An 11,234-nucleotide genomic window follows, 5' to 3' on the forward strand; every position below is an offset into this window, starting at 1 on the left:
ATGTACTTCTGTTTTAATGTTTAACTTGGGCTGAAACACTAGAATGGAAACTATAAACTTCCTATCAGCGTCTGCTTGAATATTTATGGATCTATAAATTAGAAAGCACTTTACCTCCCAACATGTATGCAATGTTTTCCTATCTGAGGGTAGTATTAACTCAGTAGAATATAAAATCTTTTAAATATACACACTCACTGGTTTCTATATAAATGTTTATAAAAACTGGATAATCTTTTGTTTTAAATCCTAGAAAATAAGGACATTGGATTTCTCTTGCATATTACATTATTAACATTTTTTGTAAAATTTTTCTCAGAATCATTTTGCAATTCTTGTCTTCTTCCTCCCAGGTTTGGTTTCTCTTTCACGTTTGTTCTTTTTCCTCATCTGGATTTCCTTCTTTGTTTCTGTTTCATTACTCCCTCTGGACCTCACTGCCTTTCTTGCCCTACGAGGGCTTATTTACATGCAGGAGTCTGGAAAGCCACGCCCTGGCCACCATGCACCATTGCTGGTGCCTGTGGATGAAAGGAGAGATTATGTGTGGGGAGTTTGGATATGTTCCTAGAACTGTGACCCAAATCTTGACTTCTTGTCACAAATTCAGTGAGATTGCAATTACTCCATCCCTCTGATCTTTCTCTTATGATACTTTATGCAACAATTACACAAAGAAACTAGGATGAATTCTGCAGAGGGGGACACTGTCATGGAGACAACTTGTGTTTCAGTCTCAGAGACTCACCCTGGGAGTCGAAAGTCAAAGGGAGTGGAATGAACTGATTGATTTGCCCCTACTGTAACCAAATACTGGACAAGAAGCAACCTAGGGGAGGAAGAGTTTACTCTGGAGTGTGAGAAAATGCAGTTGGTCGAGGTGAGGAAAACATGGAGCCAGGCGTGGGAAATACATGACCACATTACATCTACAGTGAGGTCAGGAAGCAGCCTGGCTCCATGGACTCACTTCCTCTACCAAGCTCCACCCACTAAAGGTTCTACAACCCTTGAAAACAACACCAGGTAAAAACCAAGTGTTGAATTCCCATGAGCCCGTGGGACAGTTCACATTCCAGCCATATTAGGAAATTCTTAAGTGATAAATCTAATAAAGAGGGATAGGTTCTGAAGGCTATGTTTCATAAATGTAAATTAGAGGGATGGGTTGGGTGAGAATTGAACACATACATAGTACATTGTGCCTTAAAAAGTCTGGTTCCCTCTCATTAAAAATTCCAGCCTGCCCTTTAGAATTGATATCAATAGGTCAGACCTGAAAGCAGAAGCAGAAACTAAGTTGGGTGTGAAAAGAGTAGTAAGGAGAACAATGTAAGAGAAGCTAGTAGGAGCAAAGTGTAATGGTGTGTGTGTGTATGAAAGTGTCATAACAGAACTCTGCCCTTTGCATGGGAACTAACAACGTTAAACTGTTATCTTAACAGGAAAAACAGCAACCTTGCCAATGTGAGAAGCAGCATCAATTATGAGTTGCATGTTTTTTCAGGCCCGAAAATACCCCATTGACCTTTAATCTAAACAGGGTATCAAGGCCAGTAAGATGGCTCAGCAAATAAAGGGTTTCCCATCAAGCTGATGAGCTGTTTATTTGATTCCCCAGAAGCCACACTGTGGAAGGAGAGAATCTACTACTGCAAGATCCTCTGACCTCCACAAGGTACAGGGTAGCTAGTACCCTCCTCCACCCACATACTCATGAAATAAATAGTAGCTTTAAAAAAAAAGAAGATGAAGATAATTTTTAAATAAGTACAAAAGATTCAGGAACTGACACCTTTGAGAAAACTGGGTGATGTGTAGGGATATCACTTGCTGTGTGGTGGGGGAAATTAAAGGCACTGAGTTACTGAATTCATGTGAAGAAATGTGTTCACACAGCACAGAAATCTTCACACCTTGGGCACTCTGAACAGAGGTGACAGGAGGTGGGGGTTTTCCAGGGAGACAAGGGGTGGGTGAGGTTCCAAACAAATGAAGCATGTAAAATCCAGTGAATGAAGCATGCCGCCAGGGCAGTGGTTCTCAACCTATGGGCCAAGATCCCTTTGGGGTCTTTCATAGGGGTCACCTAAAACCATTGGAAAACATAGATATTTACACGATGTTTCATAATGATAGCGAAATTACACTTATGAGATAGCAATGAAAATAATTTATCGCTGGGGATCACCACAACATGAGGAAGGTTGAGAAATGCTCTAGGGTATAAAACACCCTAAACTATCCACCAACAGCATTATACTATTAATGTTTCTGATGTGTTTGTGTAGGAAGTTTTACTTATTTGGTGAAACCACAAAAGCTAAAAGGTAGAGAAATTATAAAACCAAGATTCAAACTCCTGCTTCAGTGGAACTGGCTGCTTAGAAGGTGCACAGTGGAAGGATATGGTCAAAGGAAATTAATCCTCTGCCCTGGGGTGCTGTGTGCAGAGCAGTGACCATGGGACATTGCTATATGATGAAAGACAACTGAGTAGATGATGTAGTCTGTGCCTGGATAAGAATATTACAAGAATATATCCTGAGAACTTGGGCTCAGCAAAGTGGTTCCTGCAAAGAAGAGTGGCAAGAAGAGGAAGGTCCACTCTGCCATCAACGAGGTGGTGACCTGAGAATAGACCATCAGCATTCACAAGCGCATCCATGGAGTGAGCTTCAAGATGCATGCCCCTCGGGCACTCAAAGAAATCTGGGAATCTGCCATGAACGAGATTGTGACTCCAGATGCATGAATTGACACGAGGCTCAATAAAGCTATCTGGGTCACGGGAATAAGGAATGCTCTGTATCGTATCTGAGTATGTTTGTCCAGAAAGCACAATGAATGTAAGAATTCATCAGAAAAGCTCTATGCATTGGTAACTTGGGTGCCTGTTACCACATTCAAAACTCTACAAACAATGTGGATGAGAATAAATCTGCTGAATGTCAAATAAAGTTGCAGAACTGCCTCCCCACCTCCCAAAAGAGAGTACGGCCTGAGAAATGCATAGAAAGATCTCAGTTTTGTGTGAGGTTCAGTTGAAGAAAAATGTAGACTGACTATCATGCCCAAGTTATCTCCTCCAGATTTATAAGTCAAAATTCTAAATTCAATATGAAATTTGGGGATTACAACTCTCTATCCTCTTGTTAAGGTAAAGACAATGTCTAATTTTGTAAACAGGAATGGCTATAATGTGAAAAGGCCCAGTACATGAAAACAAGAAAAGTATAAATCCACTCTAATCTCACAAAAAAAAAAAAACCCACTGGCAAAGTATCACACTGATGTAATAATGATTAATAATAGCCACAATATCTTCTTAACAACAAAAATGCTGAAAAATCACCAAGGCCGTTTTTGTATATTAAATGGCTCCAAGATACTTGATGAATGAGCTGGAAATCTTTAAGTGACAACACTGAGAATTTTTCAGAAAAGAATTTCTAAAGTTCAGTCTCTAAGGGTCTGATGTTTTCGTCAGGGAAGACCCGAGTGGAAAGATCTTGCTTAGAAAATCTTTGTGTTTCTGCTTCAAACTTCTGTGTTGTGTTGTTACTATGTGCGTGGGCAGGTAAGCCAATACCTGGACAGCCATCCTTTAACATGCAGAAAAGCCACCAGCTATAGACAAGAAGTGAAACTCTAAAAGAATCAACCCTCAGATCACCTGGATACCACTGAATCCCCATTCAAACTTTCTGTGAGTTTCTGCCACTCACAAACATACACAAATTTAGGATAAGGCTTAGTCTACAAACGTGAGCAGGAGGTCCTGAGTCCAATCCCCAGATCTCATGTAAAACAAGAGGATTTTGGTGAGATGTGCCTGTTACCCCAGCACTAGGCAGGCAGAAACAGGTAGGTCCCAAGGGCTCAGTGGCCAATCAGTCTACATAATTTGGTGAGACCCTGTCAAAAATTAGAAATAATAAACAATAGAAAAATAGAGAGCACTTAAGAAACAACAGAAAAGATTGTGCATTGATTTCTGCACACATGTGCATATACAGGTATGTATGTAAACACAGGGGAGGGGAGGGAGGGAGAGAGGGACTGGGAAAGGGAAGGAGTGGGGAAAGGAGAGAGAGGGAGTGAGAGAGAGAAAGAGGGAGAGGGGGACAAGAAAAGAGAGAGAGAAAGAGAGATTTTTCAATTATGTTCCATGCTATTTTCATCTATGACTTTTACTTTTCCTGTGTTTTAGCTGAAGTTCAACCAGCCAACAGACAGACAGACAAAAAGACACACATGTATACACATACAAACACACACACACACACACACTGTAAAATAAAATTTTAATATCCCCCTCTATATGCAAGCCAAAGCACACAAATCAGTGGCAAGGAGCCGCTGAAATACCAGGAGAAGTTCTTGGCATATTTCTTTCTATGAAGTCATGACAAGTGAAGACTGGCAAAGAGCAGCAAAGCCTTGCAAGGTGTATCAATGTGAGGTCATCAGCAAAGACCAGCGAAGCCTTGCAAGGTGAGCCAGTGCAAGAGCTTCGTTCACTACCTGTTGGATGAGACTTATACTCTTAAATATGACATGTCCTTTAAAGGCTCTTCTTCAGTTCTCTCCCTCCACCTGATCCATTCAGGAACTGAACTCAAGTCATTAGCTTTGGCAAGAATCACCCTTACACGTGGAACCTCTTGTCAGTCCACAAGGAAAACCTAATTAAAAGTTCTCACATACCATTCTGCTTCCCTGCTTTATCTCAGCACAGGAATGAATTTGTATTTTTTTTTCCTAAAGGTGTTTCATTAACAATCACATGCATGTATACAATATTTCTTTATCTCATACATCTCCAACTCTCCTCGCCCACTCCCTCAGCCTTTCTCACCTTCAATCCCTCCTGCCTTTCTCTTTAAATTTGTATTTCTTAAGAACAATCAAAACTTTGACTTTTTTTTTTTGTAACTTTTTTCTAACTTTCATGTGTCAAGCTTAGAGTGCAAATGGACAAACCCATCATGTTTTGAAACATTCACTGAATTAATTGTAATTTTGCTGTCTGACAGACAACAATGGAATATAACATTTAATGCAAACACATGTCTGTGTCTCATTAATAAAAACAAGTATTTCACAGCCCTGTTTATTCATCTAGCTTATTTCTCAGCCATGAAATCATTACAGTGCTTCAGAATTGGCATCTTTCATATTGGGTTTGTCTTGTAGCTTCACCATTAGTGATTGAAGAGCCATTTGGGAAATCAACTCAAGCTGTAGGCTTAGATTTTTCAAGACCTACTTAAGTGTTCATAAATGATTCAACCTCCTTTCCAGCCCACTTACCAGGGGTAGGGAGAAAAAAGGTTAATAGGACATAGGGTTTTGGAGCTGTTTAGAAGTAGTTTTGAAGGCAAGTTCAGTCTTTGTTGTCAGGATATCAGTGGTCCAATCCAATCAAGAAACATGAATCATTAGCAGTAGCTCAATACATGAGAAGACCCCAAGGAAGGGGCAAGAAGCAGCTGGAATACCCTGAGAAGTTCTTGAGTGTGTTTCTCTCTATATCACAACAGTCAAAGATAGACTAAGACCAACCAAGTGTTGCAAGGTGTACTAATGCACGATCATCATCAGCAAAGACCAGTGAAGCACTGCAATTCTAACCAGTGTAAGAGCTTTGTTCACTGTCCGTTGGTTCTACTTACATTCTTTTCAAATATCGAGTATCCTCTCAACTAATCATCCTCTCAGAATGTCTTATGAAGTCTGCTTCAGCAAAAGATAACTTCATAAGACGGTTTACATGAAAACATCACCTGATGCAACTGAGTTTCCAGGGGGAAAAAAAAAAAAACAGAAATTTCTACTTCCAGGCAACAAATCACTTGAATATCCTGGCTTCTATGTTACTGATGATGCCCATCTGCCTTATATTCAGCCTTTCCAAAAATAAGTGATGTGGGTTTTGTTGTTCTTGTTGTTGTTGTTGTTGTTGTTGTTGTTTTCAACATTAGAAGCCAAAAATATAGCCTCACCAAGTATAGTAGGCAAAACTCTACAACTGGCCACAAGCATCTTTTGGGCTATTTGAATTAGCTTACAATGTAGGTTTTATTACAGTACATACATACATAGTTATATTCATAGATAGTTAAGTTAGTTTAACATTTGGAATCCGTTGTCCACTTCCACGGCTTCCCTGACTGATGAACCCCTTCTACCCCTATTCTCCCTTTATGTTCATATCATCTGTGCTCTTTTTACCACCCCATAACTCCTTGCTTTCTGCTCTCACTGTCCTTTCTACTTTCCTGCACTCACTTCCACACACCCACTCACATGCAAATATATATACACAAAGCTTAGAAGCTAACATGAGAGAGGGCACACCCTGTTGGCTTTTGTCAGACTCCTGCAGCCTGAGTGAACCTTCTTAACATACTATTTTACAGTGACAACTATTTTCCTTCAAATTTCATAATTTGTTTATGTCTGAATAAAGTTCCATATGCACCAAATAATTTTTTGTTAATTTATGTATTCACTTTACATCCTGATCACAGACACCCCTTTCCTCTGGGTCCTCCAACACATATGATCCCCCCGTCCACTCCCCTCCTCTCTTCCTCTGAGAATGTGTAGGCCCCCTTGGATATCAACATACCTTGGCACATCAAATTTCTGCAGGGCTAGGCACACCCTTTCCCACTGTGACAGGACAAGGCAGCTTATTTAGGAAAATGGGATCTACAGGCAGGCAACAGATTTAGGGACAGCCTCCACTCCAGTTGATGGGGGACCTACATGAAGACCAAGCTGCATATCTGCTACATAGTTGTGGGGTCCTAGGTCCAGTCAATGCTTGCTCTTTGATTAATTCTTCAGTGTCTGGGAGCTCCCAAGGATCCAGGTGAGTTAACTTTATTGGTCTTCTTGTGGAAACCCTATCCCCTTTCAGATCCCTCAATATTTCCGCTAACTCTTCCAAAAGATTCCTGAGCCCCATCTAATGTCTGGCTGTGGGTCTCTGTATCTCTTTCCATTAGCTTCTGGGTAGAGCCTCTTGGAGGACAGTTATGTTGGGATCCTGTCTGCAAGCAAAACAGAGTGTCATTAATAGTGTCAAGGACTCATTCTTTCCCAAGTGAGTATATACCATGCATGTCCTTTTGGGTCTGGGCTACCTAACTCAGGATGATATTTTCTAGTTCCATCCATTTGCCTTCAAATTCCATTATGTCATTGTTTTTAATAGCTGAGTACCAATCCATTATATAAATGAGCCACATTTTCTTTATTCATTCTTCAGTTTAGAGATATCTAGGTTGTTTCTAGTTTCTGGCTGTTATAAATAAAGTTGTTCTAAACATAGTTGATCAAGTATCTTTGTGATATGGTGGAACAATTTTGGGGTATATGCTCAGGAGTGGTATAACTGGGTTTTGAGGTAGAACGATTCCCAATTTTCTGAGAAACTACCAAAATGACTTCCAGAGTGGTTGTACAAATTTGCACTCCACCAGAAATGGAAGAGTATACCCCTTCCTCCACATCCTTGACAGTATGTGCTGTCACTTGAATTTTTGATCTTAGCTATTCTGATGGGTATACAGTAAAATCTCAGAGTTGTTTTAATTTGCATTTTCTTCTAGTGTTTCTGAGTCATTCAGATTCCTCTGTTAAGAATGCAAATGTTGGGGACAGGCAGGAGCCACAGAGCCGCTGAGGCAGCACCCTTTTGGGGCCGCAGACTTCCGGCACCCTCCCAGCCGGAGGACAGAGACCTGCCCTGCAGAGAGCGCCATCTTGGCTCAGGGACTCCGCCGAACTTAGTCTACAGGTTAGAGTGAGGACCACAGAGGCAGACAGCTTCTGGGACAGGCGGGAGCCACAGAGCCGCTGAGGCAGCACCCTTTTGGGGCCGCAGACATCCGGCACCCTCCCAGTCGGAGGACAGTGACCTGCCCTGCAGGGAGCGCCATCTTGGCTCCGGGACTCCGCCAAGCTTAGTCTCTACAGGTCAGAGTGGGGACCACGGGGGCAGACGGCTTCTGGGACAGGCAGGAGCCACAGAGCCGCTGAGGCAGCACCCTTTTGGGGCCGCAGACTTCCGGCACCCTCCCAGCCGGAGGACAGAGACCTGCCCTGCAGAGAGTGCCATCTTGGCTCCGGGACTCCGCCGAACTTAGTCTACAGGTTAGAGTGAGGACCACAGAGGCAGACAGCTTCTGGGACAGGCGGGAGCCACAGAGCCGCTGAGGCAGCACCCTTTTGGGGCCGCAGACATCCGGCACCCTCCCAGTCGGAGGACAGTGACCTGCCCTGCAGGGAACGCCATCTTGGCTCCGGGACTCCGCCGAGCTTAGTCTCTACAGGTCAGAGTGGGGACCACGGGGGCAGACGGCTTCTGGGACAGGCGGGAGCCACAGAGCTGCTGAGGCAGCACCCTTTAGGGGCCGCAGACATCCGGCACCCTCCCAGTCGGAGGACAGTGACCTGCCCTGCAGGGAGCGCCATCTTGGCTCCGGGACTCCGCCGAACTTAGTCTGTACAGGTCAGAGTGAGGACCACAGAGGCAGACAGCTTCTGGGACAGGCGGGAGCCACAGAACCACTGAGGCAGCACCCTTTTGGGGCCGCAGACATCCGACACCCTCCCAGCCGGAGAACAGTGACCTGCCCTGCAGGGAGCGCCATCTTGGCTCCGGGACTCCGCCGAACTTAGTCTGTACAGGTCTGCTGACAGAGGATACTCAGAATCCCCAGAAGAACAACCTCTGAACAGAGACAACTATAACAACTCCAGAGAGTACCAGATGGCGAGAGGTAAAGGTAAGAATCTTACTAACAGAAACCAAGACCACTCACCATCATCAGGACCCAGCACTCCCACTTCGCCCAGTCCAGGGCACCCCAACACACCTGAAAAACTAGACCTGGATTTAAAAGCATATCTCATGATGATGGTAGAGGACATCAAGAAGGACTTTAAAGAACTACAGGAGAACATGGCTAAAGAGTTACAAGTCCTTAAAGAAAAACAGGAAAACACAACCAAACTGGTAGAAGTCCTTAAAGAGAAACAGGAAAACACATCCAATCAGATGATGGAAATGAACAAAACCATACTAGACCTAAAAAGGGAAGTAGACACAATAAAGAAAACCCAAAATGAGGCAACACTGGAGATAGAAACCCTAGGAAAGAAATCTGGAACCATAGATGCAAGCATCAGCAACAGAATACAAGAGATGGAAGAGAGAATCTCAGGTGCAGAAGATTCCATAGAGAACATGGGCACAACAATCAAGGAAAATGGAAAATGCAAAAAGATCCTAACTCAAAACATCCAGGAAATACAGGACACAATGAGAAGACCAAACCTACGGATAATAGGAGTGGATGAGAATGAAGATTTTCAACTCAAAGGACCAGCAAACATCTTCAACAAAATTATAGAAGAAAACTTCCCAAATCTAAAGAAAGAGATGCCCATGAACATACAAGAAGCCTACAGAACTCCAAATAGTCTGGACCAGAAAAGAAATACCTCCCGACACATAATAATCAGAACAACAAATGCACTAAATAAAGATAGAATACTAAAAGCAGTAAGAGAAAAAGGCCAAGTAACATATAAAGGCAAGCCTATCAGAATTACACCAGATTTTTCACCAGAGACTATGAAAGCTAGAAGATCCTGGACAGATGTTATACAGACACTAAAAGAACACAAATTCCAGCCCAAGCTACTATACCCAGCCAAACTCTCAATTAACATAGATGGAGAAACCAAAGTATTCCACGACAAAGCCAAATTCACACATTATCTCTCCACGAATCCAGCCCTTCAAAGGATAATAACAGAAAAAAACCAATACAAGGACAGGAACCACGCCCTAGAAACAACAAGAAGGTAATCCCTCAACAAACCTAAAAGAAGACAGCCACAAGAACAGAATGCCAACTTTAACAACAAAAATAACAGGAAACAACAATTACTTTTCCTTAATATCTCTTAATATCAATGGACTCAACTCCCCAATAAAAAGACATAGACTAACAAACTGGCTACACAAACAAGACCCAACATTTTGCTGCTTACAAGAAACTCATCTCAGAGAAAAAGATAGACACTACCTCAGAATGAAAGGCTGGAAAACAATTTTCCAAGCAAATGGTATGAAGAAACAAGCTGGAGTAGCCATTCTAATATCAGATAAGATTGACTTCCAACCCAAAGTCATCAAAAAAGACAGGGAGGGGCACTTCATACTCATCAAAGGTAAAATCCTCCAAGAGAAACTATCAATCCTGAATATCTATGCTCCAAATACAAAGGCAGCCTCATTCATTAAAGAAACTTTAGTAAATCTCAAAGCACACATTGCACCTCATACAATAATAGTGGGAGACTTCAACACACCACTTTCACCAATGGACAGATCATGGAAACAGAAACTAAACAGGGACACAGTGAAACTAACAGAAGTTATGGATCAAATGGATCTGGCAGATATCTACAGAACATTTTACCCTAAAACAAAAGGATACACCTTCTTCTCAGCACCTCATGGTACCTTCTCCAAAATTGACCACGTAATTGGGCACAAAACAGGACTCAACAGATACAAAAACATTGAAATTGTCCCATGCATCCTATCAGATCACCATGGACTAAGGCTGATCTTCAATAACAAAATAAATAATAGAAAGCCAACCTTCACGTGGAAACTGAACAACACTCTTCTCAATGATACCTTGGTCAAGGAAGGAATAAAGAAAGAAATTAAGGACTTTTTAGAGTTCAATGAAAATGAAGCCACAACATACCCAAACTTATGGGACGCAATGAAAGCATTTCTAAGAGGAAAACTCATAGCTCTGAGTGCCTCCAAAAGGAAACTAGAAAGAGCACACATTAGCAGCTTGACAACACACCTAAAAGCACTAGAACAAAAGGAAGCAAATTCACCCAAGAGGAGTAGACGGCAGGAAATAATCAAACTCAGGGGTGAAATCAACCAAGTGGAAACAAGAAAAACCATTCAAAGAATCAACCAATCAAGGAGCTGGTTCTTTGAGAAAATCAACAAGATAGATAAACCCTTAGCCAGACTCACTAGAGGGCACAGGGAAAGCATCCTAATTAACAAAATCAGAAATGAAAAAGGAGACATAACAACAGATCCTGAAGACATCCAAAACACCATCAGATCCTTCTACCAAAGGCTATACTCAACAAAACTGGAGAACCTGGAT

This window comes from Mus caroli, unplaced genomic scaffold, assembly GCF_978045245.1.
Source record: "Mus caroli unplaced genomic scaffold, Mus_caroli_1 scaffold_3, whole genome shotgun sequence".
Taxonomy (NCBI): Eukaryota; Metazoa; Chordata; class Mammalia; order Rodentia; family Muridae; genus Mus; species Mus caroli.